The 25,682-nt window shown below is 42.5% G+C and overlaps 1 protein-coding gene across 1 annotated transcript in view; it reads right to left on the bottom strand.

Moving 5' to 3' along the window:
- Positions 1-798: 798 nt before the first annotated feature.
- The window catches only part of FHIT (fragile histidine triad diadenosine triphosphatase), an 851,975-nt gene continuing 827,091 nt past the window's right edge, over positions 799-25,682 (bottom strand). The window contains exon 7 of the mRNA XM_047690617.1: positions 799-1,101. The gene's annotated coding sequence lies outside the window, so the exon portion shown is untranslated. The remainder of the gene's footprint in view (positions 1,102-25,682) is intronic.

Raw genomic sequence — 25,682 nt, 5'->3', positions numbered from 1 at the left:
AAGAAAATCCAAGGTTTTCTTGACAAGCACAAACAGCTAGGAGAGATTCCTCCAGAACTTCTGGAGGGAGCAGGGCCTCCCTGGACTTTGGACTTCTGACCTCCCAAACTGTGAGGGGACACATTTCTCTCATTTTGCCCCACCCAGTTTGCAGTAATTTGTTGCAGCACTCACAGGAAACTAATATGCCTTACGTCGATGATGGTGTTGAGGTCAAGGAGTAGCCCATAAGGCAACAGAGATTCTTAGGGTTTTTGTGGTTCTTTATCACAGTGCCATTGATATGTTTTATTTTTCTCTCTAAACTCAACTCTCCCCTTTTATTAATGTACCAGAGAAGAGAAAGAGCCTACGTCTGTCATCCTTCCTTATAGAAATTAACTATTCCAGAAAAAAAAATTTTTTTGACTATTCCGGGCAAGGGGCATGCTTCCTCAACCAATATCAAGAGCTTCTCCATTCCCTTTCGCTACATTCCTGCTGCTCAAATGGCCCAGTCCGAGGTGTCTGATCACCTCATTACATGTTTATTAGTTTCTTGAAGCCCATTTTTGCCATCTTAAGCTCTTTCAGCTCTGCTTCTCTGCACCCGAGGCAGGAGAATACAGCCGAGAAAAAGCTATGCATTTCTTGTTCTGTTTTGTTTGCTACCAAAAACGGAAACTAAGTTTTATCTCCGCTTTAACAAACCTTTGGTTACAGGAAGCACGGTAGTTCTAAAAGATTGACTTCCTCAGTTATGCCTTTCGGAGGCCCCCAAATATCAATTTTTAAGTTACCCAACACACAAGATAAATATTTTAACCACCGTTTTATTTCCATCCAGGCCAAGGGACAATTTAGAAAAGGTTCTATTCTAAGTACATAGCCCAGGAAGTGTGGAAGGGCTGTCGATGCTGTTATTTTGAAGTTAGCCTGTCAGTCATCGTGATTGAAACGTAACCCCAATGGCTTCCACAAGTGTAATAAAATGCTTCGCAAAAGGTTGCAGAATTGTAGGATGTAATAAAGTCTGCTTAGCTTCATTTCCAATGCCACAGAGTCCTAGAGAATGAGGCCCATTTCCTTATGCCTTGGGATTTGTTCAAGTCACTTTCGTGCCTGGAAATGACAGAACATAAAAACAGACATTTAGTTAGAACCAATAGCATTTTTTGAGTTATGGCAATAAACAAAATGTTAAGTTTGCTTACTGCTAATCTATTGGATTGCCACTAACAATTTCCAAGAAGCCATAAAGATGTGGGCAGAATGTATGAAATAGGTGGGTTCCAACCCTGCTGGTGTCTGTACTCCCCGGATCCCCACATTTTCTGTGGCTTCTGTCCACGCCCCACATCCCAGAGATCAGTTGCATGGTCTCTTAAGGATCTATTTTATGGACACGAGCCTTACATACAAATGAAGCCAATTCGGACCTTTATTAATTAGGTAAGAATGGATTCTCAAACATAGACGTTACCAGAATTACCAGGTGAGCTTGTTAAAAACACAGATTTCTCAAGTCTGTCCCCCACATTCTGACTCAGCAGGTCTGGAGAGAGGCCTGAGACTGTGCTTTTAACGAGCTCTCCAGAAGATTCTGAGATCTGGGGAATTACTGAGCTACTGTGTAGCAGGCAGAATTCACTTTGCTTCAAGTCTAAGTTACCGTAAGGATTGGGCTAGAATTAAAATAATTTCTACTCATAAAATAAGAAGGGGGGAGGTTAATCGTGGGAAGAAAAAAAGAAAAGAAAACCCTTAGCTCATATGAATGCCCTTCATATCTCTGGCATTCTCCCTCTACCCCAGAGGAGAACCTGTTGGATCCTTGGTTTCTGGGCCTTAATTACTGGTATCAGTAAGTTGGGAGTGGTAGGGAACTGGACAGGGTGAGGTACCAGCCTGGAGGACATTGGGAAAGGCAGTTAGTTATAGGAAAGAGAAAATTAACCAGGAGGGGAGGAAAGATGAGAAATTTCAGGGCTGGATTCCATGATACTGGGGGAAGGTTGAAAGAAGGGGTGCAGGGAGATGTTGGGCACAGCCACCATGGGTATGATAGAGGAGGAGATTTTGAGGAACTTTGTTGAGAAGCACAAACGGACTTCCCGTTCAGGGTTTTCAAAAGACTTCAGTGTAGATTTACATTGCTTTTCACTTCCTGTTTGCTATTTGTGTTAAATGGATGGCTCTGGGCGCAACCCCATGGACACAGATCTAGGAGGCTGAGCTGCAAATCCTCTGCTTCCCAGGTCCAGTGTATAGTTCAAGGGTGTCCCCAGTATGGGCTTGTTCAGTCCATATGGAGAGAGTTTTTACTGAGTCTAGCATTATGCTTTTTCTCTAAGTATATACCAAGGTCAGAGAGCAAAGGGCAGACAGGCATCCCTTTGGAAGTATATCTGGTCCCTTCCAGGACCCAGAACATAGAAGCCTAACCTCTTCTGCTTCATCCTTCACATTTGAGCTCAGGGTCCACTCTTCCTCCTGTCCCCCTCCTACACATTTACTGATATCTGGGAGTGAGGGGTGGAAAGTAGGGCATAGGCACCAGTCAGTTTGCAGGTCCCCTCCCTCGTTCCTGAGATGGGGGCCTATCTCCTTTCTCTGTGACATTGGGATCGTTCTCTATTGTGCTCAGCACCACCCATATTGTCTGGCATACAGGTCATCTCCTGATCATTCATCATTGCCCTTGTCCTTGAACAATTATTGACTTTGAGTCAGAGGCACCTGTGCAGGCCTGAAAATGGATGTGCCCTTTCTTTTCCTCCGCCTCACCTGTCTAGGGCAGATTTATGTCCTAGGAGAAGTTTCCCTCGGTTTTATTTTTGGTCTTTTGAACGTTGTGGCCCCGTGTTATTGGTCACACCCGCCCTCCCTGACACCAACCCTGTAATTTCTGAATCTCCACGGAAGCCTCGTTCTGTACCTGAGCGGACTTTCCGTCAGTCTACTTACAATGCTTCCGCACACATCCCTCACCAGGACTGGCATCCACACAGTCTGCCTTGCTTCTGCAGGCTCTGCATTTAGCAGTTCCTTTTCTCCCAACAAGCCTGGAAGCTTGTGGGAAGCAGAGTCTGCTTTTAAAGCCAGAGCACAGAGAGGGACCTTGTAGGGCTTTGCGGAGACTTGGGTCTGAAGCCCAGCCTCTTGACTGACTGGCTGTGTGTTTGCAGGGGATGTGGATTGGGCCTGGCCGGGGGTGGTGGGGGTCAGGGAGAGGACTGAGCCTGTGAATGCACACAAAGCACTTGAAGCAGAGCCTCACCCACTGTAAGCACTCACTCAGGTTAGCCCCTGGTGTCACTACCATGATTTTCCCTCTGGATCGCATTGCCCGTCAAAGCCAGTGAATGTCAGAGCTTAGCTACGCAGCAAGAGATTCAGTCTCATTTTTTTTTTTTTTTAAGATTTAATTTATTTATTTGACAGAGACAAGAGAGGGAACACAAGGGGGGGGTGGGGAGGGAGAAGCAGGCCTCCCACTGAGCAGGGAGCTTGATGTGGGGCTGGATCCCAGGATCCTAGGATCATGACCTGAGCCAAAGGCAGATGCTTAATGACTGAGCCTCCCAGGCACCCCTCAGTCTCATTTTTAGAGAGGGTGCATGTGGGCAAGGTGCTCGTCTTCCCGTCTTGTGGTTGGATGTCATATGGTAGGTGACCTTCATGTCCCTAGTTCCCTCTAATATTCCCTTAGACAGTGGTGTCTTTTGGTGCTGCCTGGGCATATCAACAAATGTCTTTCCTGAGGCATGAGTGAGACCCAGAGGAGGTGCAAGGAGGTTAATGATGGGTCCTCAAGGCACTTCTAGCTCTTGTGGAGAGACGCTCAGCACAGCACACGGCCAGGCAAGAGATGATCGGGGGCTGGGCAACCAGTCCCCAAAATGTGGCCTTTCTGGGATCTCAAGAACAGACTGCACGGGCCTGGAATGTGTGAATTGTGACTGATTGCCACAAACGTGTGTTTTTCCAATATTTCTATGTCTCTAATCTAGTGGCAGATGAACTGAGGACACCCCGTTCCCAGGCAAGGCCGTGCTTGAGGAGTAACAGGGAGTAGCATAAGGTTCGGGGGGAGGTTTATTTTGCAGGATAGGGAATAAAGGCAGACGGGAAGCTCCATGACCTTAGTCTGTAGAAGAGATTTTTGGGAAGGAGAGCTTCCAATTTGGAAGGAAAATACAAATGTCTGAAGGAGAAAGATTAAGTTTTGAGTAGGGCTGGCCATGTGGTGGATGCTGTCATCTTCCCCTCGGGCTCTCCCTGTTGCCTCAGGCAAGTCTTCTACGTCGATTTGCATGTTGTTGTCAGGAGTTAGTGAGTACAAACAGAAGCAGAGGGACACACGGATCCCCTGGGTTATGAGCTGAACCATGCCGACTTCTCCTTGACCGTGTAGGTGTCTTCATGCTCCAGAAAGTCATTCTCCACAACACGGAAGCAGAGTTCCCTGTTTTCAACAGATCAGCCAGGCTCTGCATGCTTTTAAGATGATGTCTTTCTACTACGGTGTCAGCAAAGAAAGCTTCTACTTCGTACTCTGTGCCTCATACTCTATGATCGGCCCAGAGAAGGAGTTTTCTGCTTTGAGGCTAAGAAAACAGATCAACATCTCTCTCTTCTGTAGGTGAACATGGACGGGAGCCGGCCACAGTCCATCTAGCTGACAGAATGCAAAAGGAACACTGGGGGCCACAAAAACTCAACACACCATCCCCTTCAGTTTCTTGAAGGTTGTGTTTCTCAACGTGGCTGGCTATTCACTGGAATTACCCACTCCCACCCCCACCAAGATTCTGATCTAATGGGTCGGAAGTGTGGCTTAGACTTTTGGGGGATATCACTGAATGTGAAAGCGAAGAGCTCCAACCCTGTCTCCTTTTTGATTCAGCTCTGAAGTGTGCGCCCAACAAAATGTTCCAGCTGCCCCAAAGCAATTCAGGAGCCGGAGACAAGTTTCAGTAGGTTTCAGATGCAGACTCCAAGGCTGTCCGTCTGCCACAGTCTTAGCAGAGCCTCACACACGGGGCAAGTGTCGACCTTCAAAGGGAAGTGATTCCTGCCCATGAGCTTGTATGAGATGTCTTGATTTGCATCCGTACCAGGGATGTCACAGAAATGGTTTTAAGGCAAAGTAATCACACTCACCAGCAAAACCAAGTCTTGAGACCCTAACATCAAATTCCTCTGTAACAATCTCTTCTATGAAAAGTAACTCTTTGTTCCTAGCAGCCTTACAGATATAGGCAGACAGCCACGGAAAGTCATTCTGCTCACACCAAAAACAAGAGGAACAATTTTCTACGGGCAGGCACCGTTGACCTCTGCTTTTCAGTTTTTTCTTAATAAACTGGTCTCAGAAATTGGGCCACAGAAGCTGCTGGTGGCAATCTCTTAGAGTAAGTGGGTAAAAGGGAAGCTGGGGGAGAAATGGCAAGGAACAGAGAACCACTCTGATGAGGAACTCTGAAGCAATGCAATTATTCTTCCATCTAGAGATAGAAGGGGTTATGCCCCAGCACAGTGACCAGAAACCCAGCGGTGCGAGGACAGACTCAAGAGAGCAGGGTGATCTCACGCCAAGTTTCCTGGCTCAAAACCATTCCTCTGTAGTGCACACCTGGCACTGATTAATAACACAACTTCCTTTGATGAGCTAGTGTGCATTAACTTCCGCTGAAATTTCCCCGTGGCCCAGTCCCGCGTTTGTGCCTCCTTGAGGGCACTGTGGGGCCAGCCCCACTCAGGAGGGGGGATGCCGTGTGGTGTTCTGCACAGAGGTGGGGCTCACCCGGGGGCTGTCCTTTATAGAGTGGCCACAGACTCGGCATTGTCGGTTTTCTCTTTGAAGGGATAAATCAAACACTAAGAACAGCAAACACACAAGAAAGATGATGCCCAAGCTTGTAGCTGTGAGTGATTTACGGAGACCCCGTGGGGCTCAGCACTTCCTTTATCCCACTGTCTCCTGGCAAGTGAAGCTGCGAAGCCTTTGAGGCTTGATAGTGGGAGTGAGGAGGCAGAACAGAGCAAACCCGCTCCTGGCAAATTTGTGGCACTCCCGGAGCGTATTCTTGTTGCCCACTTGAAACCAGTAAGGCCTCTGTCTTCCACGTTTGTCCCTTTGACGTCCCCTTCCCGGTGTCTGTATGGAGCAAAGACTCCCCTTAAAAGGCTTTCTCGTTCCGAGGGAGCTTATGAAGAACAGGCTTTATTTGTCTCTAAATCTTCAGCTGATATTACTTTTCCCTGAGACTCCGTTGAAATGAAAAAGGATTACTTTATATTTACTTGTGTCTTTCGTGAGAGAAACTAATTTTGAGAAAGAAAGTCCCTACAATGTGAAATACTTTCCCTTCTTCTCAACTCTCCAAAGGGGCAAAAGGAAAGCTAAAAGGTATACATGCTTTGTCATTTACTCTGTCTGACAGCTTTTTCTTATCATGCTTTTGAGGGTGACCTTCCTCTCGCATATTCCTTTGCTCTACTTGTGCTCTTTTGTTATAATGGAATTTTGGAGCCAACCATGGCACAGGCTACCTTTGATAATTAATGGCTCTGAGAGTTTGCTGAGTGTGTTATTTAATTAATGGCACTTGTGTCTGGAGTCTGTGCAACTCTGTGGTTGAATAAAAGGTGTATTTGCTGAGGGATTACAGGCAAATACTCAAGGATCGTCACACTGAGGATTTGTCAGGGTTCAGCACATTTAACAAACTAATGGGGTTATTATATTTTTTTGTTCTCTGCCATTTAAAAGGTACTGAAGTTGATATAACTCCGTCCTTTCTGCCTTATATGAAAGTTTAGATTATAATCCAAAAAATCCTTGGGCTAATGGATTAAAAATCTATTGCCTGGAGCAGGGCCTTTCATCAAAAACAAAAAGATGGAATCTTGAAGGCTCTATTTTGAGCATGAAGGTGATGGTTAAAAAAGTTCCACTTTGCTTCAATGACTCAAAAAGAGACTAACCTGAATTACACTCAAGGTCTGCTTGGGACCAAAAGATCAAAGGTTGAAAACTGGCAAGGAAACACAGTTGAAAGCTACTGTGAACACAGAATAGTTCACATCACCCTGCTTTTCCTGAGACTCTTTCTCATGCTAAGAATGAAATGCAGAAGAAAAGGCAGGGATGAACACATCCATGCAGAGACATCAGCAGTCCATATGGGGAAATCTGCACGGAGCTATCTCCATGGGTATTCATACAGAGACTACAAACAGGAAGGGTCTTAAGCCTGTATTATCACTCTGTGTGCCTAGACATGTTATGTCTGCTCTCTGGACCACTGTTTCTGTCTTTATGGAACTGTATATTGACCCCCTTCTGTCCCATAGATGCTCAAAGTGATTTCTTTCAATAGGGACATGGAAGCTGACTGTCCCACTGATAGAAGGGATAGCTGAGTGCTCACTTTGAGGACTTGAGGATTATCTTTTTCAGGAAGGGACTCCTTGTTGGGCATATTAATGTGAGAGGGCTAGAAGGAGCACCCAATCTCCAGCGCTCAGCCAGATGGTCCAGGGGATAAGACGCAAGCCAGGATCCTGGCTTTTTCCTTGCTCCATCCCACCAGAGGCCTCCCCAGTCGGCAGACAGTGGAAACAGGGGCACCATCACATAAGTTCAACTGGAGTGAGGAGAGAGACCCTAAACATTGTGCACAGTAGGGAAAGCCATCTGTCCTGAGCATCTACCAGCCAGCCCTTGTGCTAAGGGGGGGTGTACATCTTTATGTATGGAAACCTCATACAGTCTTCACCTCAGCCAGATGAGGTAGATGTCATAACTCCAGTGTTCCAGCTGGGAAAGGGTCACACAGTAAGTACAAGATTGGAACCAGATGTGCTTAATCCCAGAGCTCACCCTCTTCACACCTGCAGTGGCCAGTATGGTCACCACTAGCCACACGCAGTAAATGGGCACCAAAAGATGTGACTTGAGATGTGCAGAAAATATAAAGTCTAGGTTTCAAAGACTTACTCTAAAAGAAGGATGCAAAACAGCTCATTTTTTATATTTATATTTTTAGATTATAAAGATATTAAAATAATATTTGGATATACTGGGTTAAATATAAATACAAATATATTAATCAGTCCTTAATGTGGCTACTGAGAAATTTCAAATGACATATGTGGCTCATGTTCGGTTCCTATGGGACAGTGCTCTTCCATGACAGTATCCTGGCCTGGGGCTCTGGAATGAGCAGAGTGAAGCTGCCCAGGTGTGGGGAGACAGAGGTTCTGCGAGCATCTTAAGAGTTCATTTAGTGTTTGGTATTTAAGAACATGAGCTCTGGGTTCAAGTTAGGCCTGTGACTTATTTGCTGTGTAACCTTGATCAAGTTACTCTGCCTTTTCGTACCTCAGTTCCATCATCTACAGAATGGGAACTTAACTGTACCTGTTCTCCTAGAGTTGTTAGGAGAACTGAGGATGATACAGGTAAGGCACCTCTAGACTCTAAAGAAATGTCAGTAAGTGATTTGAACACTCATGATATGCCAGGAGCTCTTGCAAGTGCTAGAGACGATAATGGCCCTGTCCTTAGACACTTACTTGCTAGGGGAGCATGCACACAGACAAATCAATCTATAATGTGACGACAGATGATGGTGAATGCTATTAAGGAAAATAAGGCCAGTTTAAGGGAAAGAAGGAGACCGAGGCACTTAGGGAAGGCCTTTTGGGAGCAGGTGACATTTGATCAAATCCCGTGTGGAAGGAGAAAAGAATTTCAGGCAGATGGGGACAAGTGGGGCCAGGACCCCAAAGTGGGGGTGTGTCTGATGTGACCTGGTGACAGCAGGGAAGCAGGAAGACTGGAAGAATGAGTGTGGGTGAGAGACCTGGGAGAGGAGACTGGATTTGATCTTCTGTCCTTTACTGTGGCCACCAAAACTTCTCGTGAGTAGATCCTGGCTGGCTTTCCCACGTATGGAGGAGAGACATAATCTAGCTTGCCATTTATAAGAGCTTCCTATTTTAATGTACTCATTCATTCAAACTCACCTTGGGTGAGTTTGGGGGGATAGATGCATATTTTAAGAGTCAGAGGCAAGACTTGACATATGATATGCTATATACAGAAGCTATATTTTTAACTACAATATCACAGAAGCTTACCCAAAATGAGGGGGAAGTTCTTAGGTTTTACTGAGAATACTTTCCTTTTAAAATTTTGCACTACATTGCATTTCCATGGAGTCTCATTCTTTTAAAGGATTAAAAAAATTAAAATTAACTGCACACGAGATCTTCCACCTTAAAAGAAAAGAAAAGGAAAAAAAAAAAAAAAAACCTACCTGGATAGATAACAGATCCTTGAGAAGAGAGAAATAAAACAGAACTTTGATAGGGGTGCCAAAGATAAATGCTGATTTTACTACAGTAGGCCTATTGCCTGTTCCAAGTTGATAACTCTGGAATGTGTGGAGCCACCCGAGAGCGGATGAGAGAGGGGGCAGAGTTCTAAGAACGGCCCAGAGTTCCGCAATGCCAAGACTGGCCTTGCCTGTGAGAAAGCTTCCTTTTCCTAAAGCTATAACTCTGGCTTATCATTTCTAATTAAAAAGTGATTCAAGCAATATCATGGGCTTTCACTTCTTCAAAGCAATACCACACCGTCAGTTTGCAGCTTAGAATCCCAATAGTTCTAAACTTTTTGTGGGCCTCCTTGGAATAAGATGTAGAGCTTTAGCAGAGGGAAAATTGCTATGAACATCTAATTACATTCAAAGCCATTTTTACCTGTCTTAAAGGAATGGAAATGATCTGCCAGTTTTTATAGACCTTCTTGACCTAAAGATATCTGCTGGCGGAAAGGGAATCCTCAATTGGGTTCTTTTAATGCTTTAATTATTACATGAGCTATCCTTTTACGCACTGACTCACACACTTTGAAGAATCCCTTAAATACGCATTAAAATTGATTGGCTAATCCTAGACTGTGGGGTGGCTCTTGGAGGGCATGTAATTGTGTGTGGGCATGGGGGGTTAGACAAAATTAACACAAAGTCAACTACTTCATGGTGGGATAAGGTAGAGAAATCAATTTGGTCCCAGGTACTGTTGACATTGTACCGCCGACTTGCACAGAGCGCAGTCACATGCTTGCCTGTTCTCCAGTCAGTCTTACTGCTTGAGACTGACCAGCACTTTCTCCGGGGCAAGGGCATACTTCGCCTACTCTGCCTCAGTGTTTGGCTCAAAATGGCATCTCCATAAATATTTGGTGATTGAGTCCTAGATGCTCATGGTTAAGAGGGTCCTCTAGGAAGCAAGCAGTCCATCCCCCTGGTGTAGCCAGGACTCTTGATGGCAAGTAAGGAGACCTCAGCGCAAATGAGCCTCTGAAGAACACTGACATCATTACTGACCGTCTAACTATGAAGGGTGGGGTGGATGTGGGAATTCATCTCCCCTCTTTATCTTTTTGTCTCCCTTCTCTCTGGGGGCTTCTCCTGCATTAGACTTGTCCAAATGATGATCAGGATGACTGCCAATAGTCTCAAATACACGTCACCCCTTCAAGGGCTTCTCTCTGTATGTCCATACACCGAATAGTAGAGGAGAACTCTAATAAGCTGAATATGTGTGTGTGGGGCGGGGGCGATGGGGGTCACAAGCCCAGACTGTGGCCTATGGATGAGATTGACAGTTCCAAACTCAAAGCTACAGGGATGCCGGGGTGGCTCAGTCAGTTAAGTGTCTGCCTTTGGCTCAGGTCATGATCTCAGGGTCCTGGGATCAAGCCCTGCATGGGGATTCCTGCTCAGCAATGGGCCTGCTTCTCCTTCTTCCTCTGCCCGTCTGCCTGCTCATGTTCTCTCTATATCTCTCTCAAATGAATAAAGTATTTTTTTAAAAAATGTCCGCTACATCCCATCCTATTTTCTTCTCAAATCTCTCAACAAGCTTTTTAGTGTTTTGAAACCCAAGAGTTAATTTTAGACTCTTGGTGAAAAACCCATATCTTTAGAGGTAAAGGTCTTGAATGGAGCCGTTGGGAGTCCTCATTGATCCCAAGAAAGTAACATCTAATGCACTGTGGTCTAAGGTTGATTAGCTTTGATTTATTCCTACTCATTGAATGCAGTTTTAGCTTTTAGAGAAATATTCAGTCTGTAACTATGGCTGTATGGAGAAACGGGGGACGGTACTCTCTCTCTAGCAGGGTTGTTTAGCCTATTTTTGATACAAGTGCATGAAGTGACCAAAGCCCCTAGCACAGAAATTACCAAATTCTGGCTCCTTTACAGAAATTAGTAAAGAAGCAAGAGTAAGCAGTCTCTTAAGCCTCAGCTTCATTGTATAATTCTTGTCAGTTAGCTGGAGTTCAAGCAGGAGATGATGTCTCTAAGCAGAAACCCAGCAATTGTAGTGTGAAATGAAGTGTGGGCTCCCAAGTCAGACTGCAGGCACTTGAGCCCTGGCTCTCCACATAACCCTGAGAGTCCTTGGGCAAGTCCCACAGTGGCTGTAAGCCTCAGTTTCCACATCTGAAGATCAGGACAGTACTCCAGGGTTGCTGTGGGATTTAACTGACATAAAGCGTATAATGTGCTTGGTATAACTTGTCCATAATAAGTATTCCCTGAGTGGTATCCTTAAGAATCATTAATAATAAAGTGTCCTCTCTATGGTGATCTCTGTTACTTAGTTCCTCAGATGATGATCTTGTTGGCCAGCGTGGCCTCTTAAAGTCAGGGAGGATGGCCAAGAGGAAGAGAATGGGCTCTGATGTAGGAATACAGTGTCTGTAAAGATTACATACAACAATTATTCTTTTTTTGTTTTAGCCTATTATGGAATAATTGAATATCTAGCCAGCAGTTAGACTGTATATTAAAGTCAAACTCTTCCTTTCTTTTCTTTTGTCCTTAATGTAAAGTTCTTTATTTATCTGATTTACTTTTAGTCCTTTTTAGGGTAAAATATAACACAGTCAAGTGCAGAAGATACATACACATACGTGCTACACACACAAACACACATACACATATACATGCATATCTACCCACACAGCTTAGAGAATTAATATAAAACAAACACACATCTTGCTACTGGCCATGGCAAGGAGTAGAACATTGCCTCTACCCTCCTACGCCACATTTCCCTTCTCAATGACCGCCCCTTTCTTGCATCCCCCAAAAGGTAACCACTAGTCTGATTTTAGGGTGATTGCTTCCTTGCTTTGCCTTATAATTTTACCCTCTAAGTGTATCTCTAAACACTATAATTTAGTTTTGCCTGTTTTTGAACTTTACACAAATGCAATCACACCATGTGTGTTCTTTTGTGTTTGTTCTTCACACTCTTACAAGCACTTGATATCATCAGTTTTGCCAGTTTTTGACTATTGTGGAGGGTACACAGTGATAGTTCACTGTGTTTTAAGTTTACACTTCCCTGATGACTAAAGATCATTTGCCATTGTGATACTTCTCCAAAGTGCCTATTCAATCTTTTTGTAAATTTTTTTAATGTTATGTTAGTCACCATACAGTACTTTTTGTATTTTCTATTGGGCTGTTAACTTTTACTCAATGATTTTTTTTTTAAAGATTTTATTTATTTGACGGATAGAGATCACAAGGAGGCAGAGAGGCAGGCAGAGAAAGAGGGGGAAGCAGGCTCCCCACTGAGCAGAGAGCCCGATGTGGGGCTCGATCCCAGGACCCTGAGATCATGACCTGAACCGAAGGCAGAGGATTAACCCACTGAGCCACCCAGGTGCCCCTACTCAATGATTTTTAAGGTGTTGTTTTGTTTTGTTTTGTTTTCTTTAAAAAAATCTTCTGGGTACTGGTCCTTTGTTGGCTACCTATGTGGCAGATGCCTTCCCCCTCTCTTGTGTCTTGCCTTTCATCTCTCTTAATGGTATCTTTTGATAAACAGAATTTTTTTTTAAGATTTTATTTATTTGATAGATCACAAGTAGGCAGAGAGGCAGGCAGAGAGAGAAGGGGAATCAGACACCCCACTGAGCAGAGAGCCTGATATGGGGCTCGAACCCAGGACCCTGAGATCATGACCCAAGCCGAAGGCAGAGGCTTAACCCTCTGAGCCACCCAGGCGCCCCAAACAGAATTTCTTAACTTAAATGTATTCCAATTTATCAGTCTTGCTTGTGTGGTAATGCTTTTTGTGTCCTATTTAAAAAGTCTTTCCCTATAGCAAGAAAATGAAGATATTCCCCTATATTATCCTCTAAATGCTTTATGGTTTTACGCTTCACATTCTGAATTCTAACCCACCTCAGATTGTCTTCTGCATAAGGTGTGAAGTAGGGTATAGTTTCATTGGTTTTCTACCTGGGCCTTTTCCCAGGGCCTTTAATTGGGAAGATTTTGTTTTCCCCACAGCTCTGTGACTTCATTTTAATCATGAATCAAGTATTCACATATGCCTGGCTCTGGGCTTTGCATTTTGTTCCATTAGTCTACTCCTTGTACTGATACCATACTCTCTTAACTTTTATAGACCTACAATAAGTTAATATCAATTAGAGTAAGCCCTCCTATACATTTGTCTGCTTTTTTAATAGTCTCTGGCTACATTTCCATAAGCATAAGAATTAACTTGTAAATTTTCACCACCACCACCAAAAACAAACAAAAAAATCCTATGATAATTTTGACCTGAGTTGCATTGAATTTACAGGTCAACTTGAGGAGAGTTGCGTCTTTATGAAGTTGAGTCATTCCTCTCTCTGTTTACTTAATTGTTCTTTAATGCCTCTTACTACTACTTTGTAGTTTTTTTGTCTAGAAGCTTACATGTCTTTAATTATTCCTAGGCATTTGATTTCTGATGTTAACATAGGTGTCCCCTGCTTTTTGAAAATTCACTTCCACCACTGCACACTTTTACAAAAGACCTACATTAGTACCTGTTTTTACTAACAGAAAAAAAAATCTGAATTGGATTTTTGCTTTTATGAAAAAGGAAAAAAAGCGAAAATAGCATTTAGCATGCATTTTGCAGTGAGCACAGCCCTGCCGAGCTCCTTCCCTGGCAACTATACTCAGCATCAAGCCGCCATAGCCATGACCTGTGTCTGCGAGCATCTGTGGTTTATCTCCATTTATTTTGTGCATCCATTAGCAAGATGTATCCTGAAGTATCAGTAAAACCTAAAAGAGGTTATTTTTGGGTCTGGAAATGCTCAAAGAATTTTCCATATAAGTTAATGGTAATTGCGTCTTTGCTTTACACCATTTCAGCTTAGGAAAGGTTTCAAAAGAACGCTCTACTTTGAGATACTGGTGGGAAAATCTACATAAGCTAACTTCAATTTTTTTTTTTTTTCCATTTTCTTCCTGTGTGGCTGTTATGGAATAAATGATTGTGTCCCTTCAGAATCCATAAGTTGAAGCCCTAAACTTCAACGTGATAGTAATAGGTAGGGCCTCAAGAAGGTAATGAGGGTTAGGGGAGGTCATGAGGGTGGAGGGCCCCCGAGATAGAATTAATGTCCCTATAAAAAGAGTGAGAGGCTCAGACTTGCTGCTCTCTCTCCTCCATGTGAGGATACAGTGAAAAGGCAGCCATCTACAAAGTAGAAAGAAGATTCTCACCAGAACCTGACCATGTTGGCACCTTGATCTTGGACTTCTATCTTCCAGAACTGTGAAAAATAAATTTTTGTTGGTTAAGCCACCCAGTCTATGGGATGGTATATGTGGTATACAGCAGCCTGTGCTAAGAGAATGGCTAATAGAGAAATAAAAAGCTAACATATATTGATCTTATATTCAGAGGCCTTGCTAATTTTACTCATTAATTCTAATTGTTTCTCAGCAGACTGCTTTGTGTTTTCTGTATACATCATACTGTTTACAAATAATGACACTTTTATTCCTTTGTTTCCAGTCCTTCTACTTTTTTTTTTTCCTCATTCTTGCCCTACTGTACTAGCTACGGCCTTGAGTACATTGTGAAATAGCAGGACTAATAGTGAATATTGTCATCTCATTTATAATCTCAGATAAAGAGCATTGAACGTTTCATCCTTAAGTACAAGTTCCTTCTAGTTTCAGTGTCCTGGAACTTTTATATAAAGTTGGGATATTGAATTTGATCAATACACTTTTCCACATCTACTGAGATGATCCTATCCTCTATCTTTTATTAGTCTAGTGAAAGACAATGCTCAGTAGTCTAATATGAAACCACACGGCACTGGTCACAATGAATTCCCTTCTCATAGATTGTACATTCACACACATACACAATCTGTCTACCTATCGGATAGATTTTAGGACTTTGGTATCTGTATTTCCATGTGCAGTGAGTCTATAGAGCTCCTTTCTGTGATGTTCTTGTCAGGTTCATGTGTAAGAAGGCAACTCATACAACAAACTGAGAAGTGGAAGAATTTCTTTCTCTTTTTCAATTTTCTGGCAAAATTTGTTCCATCAGTTATATGGATAATAACAGTATTATTCAGATTCTTTCTTTCATAATTGCATGGTAGAATGCAGCAGTAAAGTTATCTGGGACTGATGTTATCATTGTGAGAGGGTTTAATTGAGGTTTGATTTCTTTAATAGTTACCCAATTCTTCTTCATTTTTTTTTTGTTGTTGTTGTTGTTTTTACTTTGTGTCAGTTTAGGTAAGATGTATTTTTCCTAGAAACTTCAAATTTCACCCCAATTTTCAAATCTATTGATTTAAAATTATTCATTATATGCTCTTTTCCTTTTGAATGACTGCAGTTTTCAGATAGACCTTTAGCATATTACTGTCAGTTTTTATTTTCTTCCAATAAATGCATACAAGTAATAACTACAAGTAAGTTACTCTGTAATCATGTTTAGTTGCATTCATGAGTTTTAGGTTTTCTTCCTTCAGTTCAAAATTATTTCTAATTTCCTTTGATCATTTTTTCTTTAGAATTCCTTTTAATTTATTTTTTAAATTTCTTTTCAGTGTTCCAGAATTCATTGTTTATGCAGCACACCCAGTGTTCCATGCAATATGTGCCCTCCGTAATACCCACCAGGTGAGCCTGGTGGTGGGTATTATAGAATTCCATTTGGATGACTCTGCTAGTGATGAATTCTCTCAGCCTTGTCAGAAAATGTGTTTGTTTCACTTTCATTCTTAAAAGAATATGTTAACTGGGTATGAAAATCTAAGGTGACAGTCATTTCCTTTCAGTTCTTTAAAGATGTCACTCCTTAGGTGGTATAATCAATTAAGCTTCTGACTCTTGGTTTCGGCTCAGGTTCTGATCTCAGGGTCATAGGATCGAGCCCTAAGTCTGCTTCGGACTCTGTCCCGCTTTTTCTGCTTCTCCCCTCAATGCTCTCTCCCTCTCTTGCAAATAAATAAATAGATAAATAAAGATGTCATTCCATGGTCTTGTGATTTTCTGAGGTTTTGTTCTTGTTGCCTTTTGTCTCTTGGTCTATTACTCCTTGGAAAGTGAGGTTTCCCCACCCCCACCCCCACTATTACACCTGAGACTCACCCTTTGCTTTCTGCAGTTGTACCATGATACCTTCAGGTGTGGCTGCTATACCCCCTGCTCTGGCGTTGGTGTGTTCTTGACTTTTGCCAGTTTTGAAAAATTTACAGCTATTATCTCTTTAAATATAGAGTTCGCTGAAACTGTTTTGGAATTGTGAATAAATATTTTGTAGGCTTTCTCATTATATTTTATGTTTTCTGACCGCTCATACTTTTCCCCACTCTTCATCTCTTTCTAGTACATTCTGAATATTTTCATATGGCTCATCTTTGAGGGTTTAGTAATTCTTTTGCTCCTAAATTCATTCCTTGAGTTACTGTATTTTTCTGCTCTAGAATTTCTGTTTGGTTCTTTTTCACATCATCTCATTTTCTTATAGATTCCAGCTCTTTGTTTTTAAGTATCTTTTCTACCTAGAAACAAGTTAAGAAAGTTATTTTAGTGACTGTGTCTTATCATTCCAATTTTAGGTATCCTGTGATTCTAATCTTATTTGTATTGACTTGTCTCTGCATATGCTATTGGGTATATATATGCACACATTCATGTGTTGGGTATTTGAAGAAAATAATTTGTAGAAATGATTTAAGATCTTGGGTGTGGTACTTTTTTTTTCCCCTCAGGGATGACTTTTTTTTTTCCCCCTTTGGTTCTGCCAGGCATCTAATATGACTATCAATTTGGGATCTTATATTTCCAAAAGTGAAATTTTCTCAATTGCCCACATGATTTGAAATTGGGCTGTGTAGCTGGTAGCAGGCCAGACTTATATATGGGTCATTCTTTTTCCAAGGATATCACTGCCCCAGATTTTTAGATTCCCACCCAGGTATGGAGATTTAGAAAGTACTCTGCCATTGGAAACCCAGCTTTTATTATTTTTAGTCCCATCTGCCTCTTCAAGACATAGATGCCCTCAGTAGAGAAGCAGCTATAAAAGGTGGGCTCCTCTCTCTGGATTTCTGGCTGCTTTTGGATCTTGACCTTATAATCCCTTACTGCCTTGTTACCTCTAGCAGATGTTTGTGTGTATTCTGTAAAATTCTTCCTAGTTGAACACAGTGGGATATTTAATTCAAATTATTTGGTCTGTTAGTAATAGAAGCAGAAGTCATTCTTTTTCTTTTCTCTTTTGGTGATTTGAAAATATCCTGCCCTACAGGTTTTATTCTTTAATTATTATTTAAACTAATTTATCCTAACCTGAACATTTCCATAATGTATCATCGTTAAAATATAATGGAAATTGGGGCGCCTGGGTGGCTCAGTGGGTTAAGCCGCTGCCTTCGGCTCGGGTCATGATCTCAGGGTCCTGGGATCGAGTCCCGCATCGGGCTCTCTGCTCGACAGGGAGCCTGCTTCCCTCTCTCTCTCTCTCTCCGCCTGCCTGCCTCTCTGTCTACTTGTGATCTCTCTCTGTCAAAATAAATAATAAATAAAATTAAAAAAATATAATGGAAATTATAGGGAAAATAATGAATCTATGTATTGGCACAACTAATGGACATTCATAGTCTCCATTGCTCACCATTAATGATAAATTGGAGGTAGTAGAACATACTGAAATGTCTTTTGTATCCTCAGAGAAGTATTACATCTAGAAGGAGCACAATTTAGAGCTGGTTTGGTAGTGTTATTTCCTAGCTGTTACTTTGTGTTATTCTCATAAAAACCTGAGGATATAATTAAAATGTTTTCCACCATAGTAATTCAGAGAGAGGAAAAATGAGGCACAAAAGAGTGATGTGTCCCAGTCCACAGAGTAAATTTTGTGACAGTGTTGATAGGGAGCTTGCTTAAATTATTTAAGACTTTTCCACTGAGAGTAAAAAACAAAGTAGCAGACAATCCAGACATTATTCTTAGGAGACTGAAAATGATCTTTTAATCCTTTGATTTGGTGATGAATATGCCTAGTACTTAGGACAAGTGATTAAAAATATATATTTTTTTCTGGGGCGCCTGGGTGGCTCAGTGGGTTAAAGCCTCTGCCTTCAGCTCAGGTCATGATCTCAGGGTCCTGGGATCGAGCCCCACATCGGGCTCTCTGCTGAGCGGGGAGCCTGTTTCCTCCTCTCTCTCTCTCTGCCTGCCTCTCTGCCTGCTTGTGATTTCTCTGTGTGTCAAATAAATAAAATCTTAAAATATATATATATATTTTATATATACATATAAAATATATATATATATTTTTTTTAGTTGGGTACGGCTAGGCATCATTTTTACAGAACCATGAAGTTTACCTTACCAGTCCTTTCTTTTCAAAGAACGTTCTAGAAAGTTCTGTTTAAAACTCCAGTCATTTTCTTTAGAAGAGGTATTATCTGCCACCTGACATTCTCTTGATTCCGAATTATTTACATGAGGGTCTAGTAGGGGAAACAAAATTTGCCCTGTGACATGGTTGCAAAATGGTAATAGTGAGCCAAAATAGTGACATCAGTGCATTGGCGTCTGGGAAGGGCATGGAATGGGTGGCAGGTATCCAGCTCCTAAATGAGCTGGCCACAAGAAAGTAAAGGTGAGTTCCCAAGGTGCCTTCCCAGTGCTCTCTTTCCCTGCCTCTGCATGGTTCCTATCCTCTCCAAAGGTTGTGTTCTACCTCATGTACCCTTAAAGGAGGGAAGAGGAAGAAGAGGGGCACATGGCATAGAATTGAGCTGGAGATCTAATTTCACTAACACTACTGAGACAAGTGGCCCCAGTGAGATATTTTAATTCTCTAAATGCTCTTTCTTTGGATCCTCTCCCTCTTTCCTCCATTTTTTTTTTTTTTTATTTTACTTTAATAAACAAGACACAGTTTCCATTGCTCACCACTCATGATAAATTAGAAGGAACAGACCATAGTGCAGTGTCTTTTGGATCATCAGAAAAATATTAACACCAAAAGGAGTACAATTTAGAACTGCTTTTTCTAGTGAGTGCTGATTGGTTGAGCACCCAACTTGATTGATACCCCTGGAATTTCAAAACAAAGGAGGATTGCTTATGTAAGAAGTGGCTTAGGGACATGTTAGGCATAGAATGGAGTGAATTATATAAATGTTATTACAAAATGATAGGTCAAATATTACTAATAAGAATTTTATTCTTTCCTTCACATTAACCTCCAACGACCTCTAGAAGAGTCTTTTCCCCATATTCCATATTCCTTTCTGGAAGAGACAAAGAGAAAATGAGAAAAGAGAATACCACACAGAGTGAAGAGAAGAGAAGCAAGTAGAGAGAGGGCAAAAAGTCTTGGGAGTGGGGAAAAATCTTGGAAAAGTTTCTCCAAGAGTGTGATGATTGATGTATGATATCCATTTCTGGGGATGAGATGAGGATTAGGATCCTAAGGATGGAAATGATGATAGACTTTTTTACATCATCATTTTGCAAGATGCAACTGAAAGTTATTTTTGGCACTTGGATTACTCTTTTCTGAAAAGAACTCTGTGCTGAGGTTTCACGTCAATCAGGGTTTCATAAGGGTTAACATTAACGATGGCACACTAGTCATTTTTCCTGTCACTTGAAGTAAATCTCAGTAGGATTCTGTAGATTGTTTAGTCATCAATGACCTGTGGAAATCTTTTGCCTCAACTATTGGGTATATGTCGAGAAAGCTAGAGCTTGGTAAAATATTTTTAAAATAATCAAACTAAGACCCATTTTGAAACCATGGGGTGTGGATCATCTCCAAATTTTTATAAAGGGAAGTTTTTCAAGTATAACTAGACGATCATCCTTTTGGGTCATGGTAAAATAAATCATTTAATAGGACATTAGATTTGATTATTTCTAAAGCTGACATAATTCTATGGTTTCTTGTTCCCAATTTAGATCATAGGGACTTGATTTATTAACATATTAATCCAATAAATAGACTCTTTAATTCCTCACTACAGAAATCTGGTTCTATAAAGGTAGAATATTCTACACAGAATAAAAGGAGAGGCAGCACCGTGCCTTAGAAACACGAACTTCAGAGGAAGGGAGAAGCAAACTAAAATCTTTTCTAGCTGTGTTTAAACGGATAGATTTTTTTTTTTTAAGAACTTTGAATATACTAAAGACTAAAGCATCATTAGCTGAAAGAATCTTCTCTTGTACTTCCATGCTAAAGAAAAATTTTTATTGTATCAATTTGGTGATGAGTGCTAGCAGACACTTTCCTTGGTACTGAGGATACCTCCGCATGGGATTGCCTGGTGGGTTTAGGATTGAACTGCCCAAGGAGCTGAAGTTAAAACCCTCCTTTTCCCTGAGAAAACATGAGAATACTATAATCTTCTCCCTCAGCCTTTCTCCTCAGAGGCTGCTGTGCTGAGAGAAGACCCTTTCTGTGAAGGAGGAGAGTTTTTCCAAGCAGGTGGGGTGTTTTAAGAAGTACAATTCAGTGACCAGAACATGTGCTAAATAAGCAGAACTGTCCTTTCTCATCTACCTCGACTGTCCATGATTATGATATAAGTGTGGTCCAGTGACTGGAATTATGGTGATTTTTCAAAAATGCCGGTGTCAAAATTTTGCCTCAACAGTATATCTGTAACTACTAATAATGCTGTTTTGGGCTGACTCAGTTGCTTTGAAATTGCACGGGCTCTGTTATGAGTAAATGAGAGGCAACCAATTATCTATAAAATAAAGGCATGCACAGAGGAGAGTTTGATGAATTACAAATGAGCTCTGCTGACACAACAGGGTGTGGAAACCTGCCCCACTCTGACTTTCTATCCAAGTTACGGGCCATGCTTGCATACTTTACAAACAACTTAGCCCACTCCATTCTAACATGGAGCAGGAGAGGGGACAGGGAGATAGTAAAACCTCCCCTCACTAGGACACAAGTCATTGGTTTAAAATTAAGTAGGAAACTCAATGTGGGTGTGTGGAGGCAGCAACCCCAAGTGTTAAATACGCACATGAAGAATTACTATGCTCCAGGAAAGATGCTCACATAAGGGATACGGATGCAGCGTCCTCTGATGGGATTCAGAGCAGAGACTAAAAGAGCCATCGCAAAGCTGCATCCTAGAGCTCAGCTCGGCTTGTGTAGAGCCAAGGCATAAATTCACCGAAGCAGAAGGCAGATGTTGAATTCCTGGAACCAAAGGATTTCCACCTCATCAGGGGTCTGTCCAGTGGAGGGAGCACCATTCAGCAACCCTTAGACTGTGGGCTCTGCCTATGCCTGGTGAAGACAATGCCTGTTTTTCACTATTGCTTAAGAAACTGCAATTCAAAGTCATTTTCTACTCGAGAAAGGATATAGGAAGTAGTCAGAGTACCAAAACCTCCTGCAGGGTCACGTGGGAAGATCAAGAGAATTCTATATGACTAAGTGGGTGTTGATGCCCTGGTGGCTTTAAGAGGCTGAGAAAACAGTGCATAGTTTTGGGATGTTTATCTCTGTGGTCCTATGGCAGTCCTATGCTGAGGATTAATGTGGGTTTATACATGAAGAAGATACAGAACAGGGGTTTCTGCTTACTGACAGGTTGCTAGGTATTTCCACACTGAACATTCTGCAGAGAGCAGGGGTTTTTTGTCTATTATAGGCCATTTCCCGTATTGGGCATCTCTGGGTATAGGTTTCCACATTCTTTTTTTTTTTTTTTAAAGATTTTTTATTTATTTATTTGACAGAGAGGCAGGCAGAGAGAGAGGAGGAAGCAGGCTCCCTGCTGAGCAGAGAGCCCGATTCGGGGCTCGATCCCAGGACCTGAGATCATGACCTGAGCCGAAGGCAGAGGCTTTAACCCACTGAGCCACCCAGGCGCCCCAGTTTCCACATTCTTTAACACACTGGTTTTTAAGGTAGGCTAATGGCAAAGTGTTGAGGCCAAGCCCTTTGAGTTCACCTCCCAGGAGAAGCAGTGATTTCAAACCGATCCAATCAGCCTAGATGAGGGGCCTAATGTGGGGCTTCCTGCCTGGTGTCCTCTAGCCAGGTACACGAGACTGGCCTCTTACCCCTGGGGAAGCCAACTCTGGTTCCCTTGGGTGACTTATCTTCTCCACATTCCTGGTAAGAGGCTTAGGGAGCACTGGCTTAGGGGGTTGCCACAGGCCCGGAGCCCGCTTGCTCTGGGTTTGAATTCTGATGGCCACTGCTGTTTTCCAAAGATGAGAATCATTTGTTTAAGATAATTTTAGGTGACCTTCATTGAACCTTGCTTAACTTACTTTCAATACTTTTAAATAGGTCACATAGAGAGTCCAGTCTGGTGCAGGACTCGAATGCCTCTGTAACGGTGGCTAGCCTCTCTTTTTAACAAAGAGAGAATGAATCTCAGCCCCAACTGCTGTAGGCAAGCGACGACACCATGCTGGAATTCATTAGCATTGTTTTTCTTTCGTCTTCGTTTGTATGCTTGACTTCTAGTACAAGTAATACTCATTTTTCATTGAGGTTAGGATATGAAGTTTAAGATTTTTTTTTTTTTTTTTTTTTTTTTTTTTTTATTAGAGAGAAAGGGAGAGAGAGCGAGCACAGGCGGACAGAATGGCAGGCAGAGGCAGAGGGAGAAGCAGGCTCCCCGCCAAGCAAGGAGCCCAATGTGGGACTCGATCCCAGGATGCCGGGATCATGACCTGAGCCGAAGGCAGCTGCTTAACCAACTGAGCCACCCAGGCGTCCCAGGATATGAAGTTTAAAAGTGAATCAGGTGACTAAGGAGCACACAATACCCTGGTGGGAAACAAAGATGAAAAAAAAAAAAAAAAAGCCTGAGGAGATGGGAATGAAAGCGATTTGGGAAACACTGTATTTGCCCAAGGTCATATTACTTGGGCACATGGTCATAGGATGTAATAAAGAGGGCAGGCAGCTGAGGGAGGCATTAAGCTGGTCTTGGAACAACGTACAAGGAGGGCAAAGTCAGTTGGTGCAAATTCAGCCCCGTTTGGGTTCCCGCTGCCCGGCTGCGGTGTGGCTGGGGCGCCGGATGCCGGAGTAGGGGGCATGAACAAGGCTGGCAGGGGAAGTGCAGCAGGGAAGAGAGGGGAAAGTGCTTCAAGGTGGAATCAGGCAGGCAACCAGAGCAGATGAAGAGGCTAAAGAGAACATTCGAAGGGCGCGAGGGGAGTTGGGGGAGAGTGGCCGAGCTGGCTGGGCAGTGGAGCTCTCTCAACAAAGACAGGCTGTTCAGACACTAAGAGAATAGTCTTTGGGGGGTAACTGGGTTCTGTCTCTGCTCTGTCCCTTGCAACTATTTGCCTCCAAATAACAGCATCACTGAGTGCTGGTTTTCTCATCCTCTGCAAGATGGGGTCGGAGAACCCATGTCTTCTCAATTCGGTAATGCCGGCTCCTGTTACCGAGTCCGGTGCTACAGCCTAGCGTCTCTGCCCTTGTGCAAGCTGCAAATCATACAGGCCTGGCTGATCTGTTGAAAACAGCTCGACACTGCCTCTGCCTGAGACTGACTTACTGCTGAGGGTGTAAATGGAGAGACACTGGAGAGGCCAAGTTTATCTGAAGTTTAAATAAACAATAAATAATTCTTCAGGTCTAGGTATATTCAAATATTGTATGACAGCCCTATATTTATTTACTTAGATTTTATTTATTAGAGCGAGAGAGAGAGAGAGCATGAGTGGGGTGAGGGGGCAGAGGGAGAAGCAGGTTCTCACTGTGCAGGGAACCTGATGTGGGGTCCAATCCCAGGACTCTGGGATCGTGACCTGAGCCAAAGGCAGGCACTTAACTGACTGAGCCACCCAGGCGCCCCAGGACAGCTGTATTTATTTGATGAAATTTTAGAAGTACTGAAAACCCCTAACACTGTATAAACATTTTGTGTAGATGAATTTTGAAAAGGAAGGAGAGAGCAGTGTCGAAAAACCAGGAAGACCAACTTATTGATCATGTTTCCAGGAATGAATGTTCCTTTACCCCTTTGTCTCTAAAGGGAAGTATATATAGTCCCTTTAAAGATTTATTGACTGATTTTTAGAGAGGGGCAGGGAAAGGGGCTGAGAGAGAGAGGGACAGAGAGTCCCAAACAAACTCCTCCCTGAGTACTGAGCCGACACAGGGCTGACCTGAGATAAGGAACTGAGCCGAAACCAAGGTTCAGACACTTAACTGACTGTACTACCCAGGCATCCCTACAGTAGTCCCTTTATCCTACAGGAAATGAGGATGCTCTTGGTGAAATCCTAGAACCCTATGTTTAAGTCCCTAGCCTCCGAGGTACTAGCTGTGCGATCTGGCAACCCACGTCATCCCTCCTTTTCTCCATTCCCACATTTGACTGCTGAGAACATTGACGGTGATTCGTTTGGTCTATAACCAAAGACCGGTAAAGACAGGTCTTAATGTTAATAATCTAAAAACCCACAGGCACTATGGCAACAGTTTGTACAGGAAGTTAGGATGACTATCTTTCTGGCAAGATTTATAAGGCAGGTTGATTCCCCGGGAGTATAGGAGATTTGGGGCCTCAAGGCAGGACAGAAGCAAAAACTGACAAAGCAAAGCATACAGGAAACTTGGGTACTAAGTTTAAATCCTCTTAAAACATCTAGAAAATGCATCCTAACGCAGAATTCTGTATTTCAGCAAGCCTCAGGAAAAGCCTAGAGCTTTCTCTCCTCTATCTGAAAGTACCCATTATGTAAGAAACCCAGGGTGGGGGGGGCAAGGAGCCTTATAAGTTGAGTCTGAAGAACAGTGATTCCATTTGAATGGGACATTCCAATATGAAACACTGGCTTTCGTGAGAGGAGTAGAAAGAGGTCTGAGGCTATGCCTATGGGTCTTTGTTCTTTAGGCAGACTAGCTTGATCCAGAGCAATTAAGGAGGGAGGGAGTAAGGAAGAAATGAGAAGGTGAACAGTGAAAAAGGTTCAGAATAAATGATCAAAGACAGCTTCTGCTAGCACTATACACTGTATCCCTTCAGGCAACTGGATACAGAACGGACAAACCAATGACATCCTCCGATTTCATTCTCCAGCGAAATAAGCATTCTAGAATGCAAGTGCCTGAATGCTATGACATCCTCAGACAATAATGGGTGAAAGGCCATTGATAGTGGGTCTTTAAGTCATTAGGATACTTTAAAAAGGAGGGTGGGGAGAAAATGCCCAAGAAATGCATGTATATTAAAAACTATCTAAAAAAGATGTCTATTTCAAAGTGAAAACAGAATACTATGAAGGTGTTTCCTACCTAAAAATCATGGTCACTAAGTGGTGGAT

Source organism: Lutra lutra, chromosome 1 (assembly GCF_902655055.1).
Source record: "Lutra lutra chromosome 1, mLutLut1.2, whole genome shotgun sequence".
NCBI classification, from domain to species: domain Eukaryota; kingdom Metazoa; phylum Chordata; class Mammalia; order Carnivora; family Mustelidae; genus Lutra; species Lutra lutra.
This window is presented reverse-complemented; position numbering and strand designations above follow the sequence as displayed.